General features: G+C 33.7%; 1 non-coding gene across 1 annotated transcript; it reads right to left on the bottom strand.

Annotated features, from left to right (window-relative positions):
• Nucleotides 1-204: 204 nt before the first annotated feature.
• On the bottom strand, nucleotides 205-310 carry LOC111759795 (U6 spliceosomal RNA). Its single transcript, XR_002793681.1, has one exon. It is a non-coding gene; the product is annotated as a U6 spliceosomal RNA (small nuclear RNA).
• Nucleotides 311-4,547: the final 4,237 nt, after the last annotated feature.

Below are 4,547 nucleotides of genomic sequence, written 5' to 3'. Positions count from 1 at the left end.
CAATAACAACACATGGGAGGGGGCTTTAACGCAGCTTATAGAAAGACATCAAAAGTCAAATCTACAGTAGGATTTGTAATCAGTAGTACCAACATATGGGTATAATAGTGGTCTGTTCCCTGCTGCTCCTTTATCCTTCTTAGGGTAATGAAGATGCTCAGACTCTGACTGCAGCTACACCAAAAGCCACTGATTGTATACTTTTTAAAAATGGAGAACTTGACGAATTTGCATGTTATTCTTGGGCAGAGACCATGTTAATCTTCTCTGAATGTTCCAATTTCAGTATATGTGCTGCTGAAGTGAGCACCACATAGAGTTTTAATATTTAGATTGTTTGCATTTGTGCTTGCTATAGCTAGGGCAGTTCTGAAAATTCATGTCTTTGATGAATACATGTAAATATGAAAGCATGTCTTTGGGTGAGCCCTCCTATGCATTAGACATGCCCTGAAAATGGAATTGTTGAGTACAGGGAATATTTATATTCACTTGGCAGCACTGTTACATAGTTTTCCAAGTGATTTTGTCAATATTTGACTCCCACCAGCACTTTATGAGAGTTCCAGTTGTTCTGAATATTCACCAGTATTAGGTACTTTTTTCCTTCCATTTTAGCAGTTCTGGTAGGTGCTTTCTGGTGGTAGCTCATTGTGATTTTAATTTGCATGTCCTAAAGACTAATGAATTGGAATACCTTTTCATAGAATTATTAACCTATCTCCTTTTGTGAAATACCTGTTCAAGTCTTTTTTGCATGCTTTTCTATAGAATTTTCTCTATTTGTTAATTTGCTTGATTGTTTATAGATTATATATTATGGCTACTAGTCTGTCTTTAGACTCATATATGTTGATATATATAATCTTTTACATATCATGATATAATTTATTAATATTTTAGAAAGATTTTTGCATCTTTATTCATGAAAGATAATGTTTATGAATTCATGTTTTTGTAAGATCTATTGCTGGTTTTTAAAATCAAGGATATCATTTCCTCATAGAGAAACATTTCCTCTATTTCTGAATACTGTAAAGTTTTGAGCAAGATTGCTATTACTTCTTCCATATACATTTGAAAGAATTCACTAGTAAAGCTGTTTTAGTCTGGATATTTCTCTGTGAGAAGGTTTTAAATAATAAATTTGATTTCTTTAATAGATATAAAACTAGTAAGATTTTCTATTTTTTGTTATTTGTTTTTGTCTAGGGATTTGTCCATTTTACCCCGATTGTCAAATGTACTGACATTAAGTTATTTTCAATATCCTTTCATTATTGTCTTATTGATGTCCATAGGATCAGCCGTGGTATCCGCTTTTTCAATCCTGATAATTGCAATTATATGTGCTTTTTTTAAAAAAAATAAATTTTGCTAAAGACATTTAATTTTATTTCTTTCAAATCACTGGATTTTTGCTTTCTTTATGTTCTCAGTTAAATGTCTATTTCCTCTTTTATTTATCTCAGCTTTTTGATGATAATATTTTTCTGTCAAAGTTTATTAGGCTTAAAATGTTTCTTTTTTGTTTCCTGGAATGGTGGCTTTAAATCACAGGCATTTAGCCTCATACATTTTCTAAAATATGCATCTAAGGCTATTAATTTTTCTTTAAGCATATCTATAGCTACTCCACCCGAGTTGTTCTTTTGCTGTTTTTGTTATTCTTTTATACTTAAAATTTATTTTAAAGATGCTTAGATTACATAAATGTTACAAAAATATATAGGGGATTTCTATACCCTCACTCTCTACCCTTCCCACATTTTCCCACATTAACAACATCCTTCATTAGTGTGGTACATTTGTTACAATGGAAGAACACATATTGGGGCATTGCCACTAAGCATGGATTATAGTTTACAGTGTAGTTTACACTCTCTTCCACACAATTTTTTAAGTTATGACAAAATATATAACGGTCTGTATCTGTCATTGCAAGATCATTCAGGGCAGTTCCATAGTCCTAAAAATGCTTCCATATTACACTTATTTTCCCCTCTCCCTCCCCTCAGAACTTTCTTGGCCACTGCCTCCACATCAATGAGAAAAGCCTACTCTACTCCCTCATTCATTCCCAAATTTTGAGCATTCTGGGATGGTGATGCTCACTCCACCTCTAACTGAGGTAGGGCTTAGATCCCATTGGGCAGCTGGATGGGACTAGCTTGCTTGCAGTTGCAGACTCTGTCTGTTCCTTGGGATAGTTGTTGTCCAACATCATCTCCTTGTTATTTGTCCTGGGTGAGTCCAATGAACAGGCAAGTAGGTGTTGCAACTCTGTTGAGATTCAGAGCCCAGATTACACATGGACAACCCAAAGATTTAAGTCTCTTGGACATAAATCTATCAACTCTAGTACTAACTATAGTTTCAAATAGAAGGGGCAGAAGAGCCATGTGTAGGGAAACTACAACTAAGTCCAACTCTGTCACACTGGGAAGCATAAATTCCAAAATAGGCCTCACTGGCAGGGTACCAAACTCTTGAGCTGGGTGCCTTGCCTATAGTGTCTGGATGTCTCCAGAACCCTCAGGAGCCCCATTATTTGAGGCAATATTTACTTTGGCAGTCAATGAGATCCTGCTAAGATGTGCATAAGTGTAACCTCTGGAATGACCTCCTGACTCACTTTGAAGTCTCTTAGCCATTGTATTAGTCAGCTAAAGGGGTGCTGATGCAAAGAACCAGAAGTATGTTGGTTTTTATAAAGGGTATTTATTTGGGGTTGAAGCTTACAGTCACAAGGCCATAAAGTGTAAGTTACTTCCCTCACCAAAGTACGTTGCCAAGTGTTAGAGCAAGATGGCTGATGGTCTCTGCTAGGATTCAGCTTTCCTCTTCCTCCTAAGGCTCTGTGGTCCCAGCTTCTTTCATTCTCAACTATAGGTTGGAGGGCTCATCTCTTTCCCCAGGGTTGCAGGATCCTTTCTAATGAGTTGTCTCTCTTCCACTGCATTCTCCTTCTCTGTGCATTTACTTCCCAAGCATCTTTTGGTTTTTCATGTTTTGTTTTTAGGTGTTTCTTTTGTGTATTTGTTTGCCAAGTTTGAAAGTCTGAAACTTTTATTTTAAATTCAGCAATTTCATATCAAATTTAATTGGACTAAATATGACCATTTTAGTATTCATTTTCCATTGGTCCAAACTTTCCTATATTTCTTTTTTCTTGCCTTATTGCTGATTTATCAAAATTTGTTTCCTCATTATTTTGGGGTTCCTTTTAATTTTTTTTTAATTTACACCCTTCTTTTGTATTCTTTTTGTGGTTATCCTTTAATTTTATTTTGACTAACTAAAGTTTAAAGTAGGTTTAACTGTTAGCCCTTCCCCAATAATGCCCACCTTCCCCAATAATGCCCAACCATACTAAGTCACTTTTGCTATATTCTTTATTCTTATCATGCATTTTATTTCTTTATATAAATTAAATACCACAAAACTTTACCTTTTTTGGTGGTTTTGAGTAGTTATTAACTACCTAATACTCTTTATTTGGTAATTCCTCACATATATCTCTGTTTCTATTTGTGATCATTTTCCTTCTTTCTGAAGAACTCATTTTATTTTCCTTTTAGTGTAGTCCTGTTCACTTTACTTCTCTTAGTCTTATCTGACTCAGAATAAATTTACTTAAACTTCAATTTAGAGAGTTATTTTATTTTTCTGGATATTTGTGGGTAATATATATGGGTATTTGATAAATATAGTCATAATTATTTTTAAAAATGACATTCCATTGCATTTTAGCTTTTATTGTCTCAGGTAAAGTAAGAATAAAATTTTATTTTTGTTTGAAAAGTAAGGTGTTGTATTTTGGATATTTTTCTTTGTCTTTGGTTTTCCGAAGTTTTACCACCATGTTCATTTGTACACTTTTCATTTCAGGGAGTTGTCTTACTTAGAATTTGATGAATATTTTGAATCTGTATTTTGATATCTTTCACCTATTTGGATAATTTCCCCCATACTTCTGAGACTCTGATTAAATGTATTTTAAACTTCTTAATCACATCTAACATCTTTCATGTATTTATCTGTTGTTTCTGCTTTTGTTTTTCTCTCAGAATTTAACTTTTTTTCTTACCTTTTGACATGTCTTTGAAATCGCTTATCACATTTTCTGCTCTTTACTAAACACACACACACACACACACATATACAGTTGTATATATATTTATAACTTTCCATTTTCCTTTTGTTTTGTTCATGGCTATCTTAAATTTTAACTCCCCAAAGTATATATCTAAATATGTTGTATACCTGTTCTCTCAGTTATTGGTCATATATTTTACCCTTTCACATGTCTCCTATTTTATAAATTGAATTGCAGGCATTGTGTATTAAAAGTACTATATATGCTACAGATGGTGTTGCCACTCATCAGAAATGATTTTACTTCTTTTCCATTAGGCATTGAAGACAAGGAGCTGACCATCTCATTCCCATCAGGAATTAACCTGAGTTGTGGCTGTCCGTAGTTTTAGTGTACTCAATGTACCTGTAATTTGCTTATAATTCTAGCACAGTGTGCACCATAATTG

The sequence above is a fragment of the Dasypus novemcinctus genome, chromosome 12 (genome assembly GCF_030445035.2).
Source record: "Dasypus novemcinctus isolate mDasNov1 chromosome 12, mDasNov1.1.hap2, whole genome shotgun sequence".
Lineage (NCBI taxonomy): Eukaryota > Metazoa > Chordata > Mammalia > Cingulata > Dasypodidae > Dasypus > Dasypus novemcinctus.
This window is presented reverse-complemented; position numbering and strand designations above follow the sequence as displayed.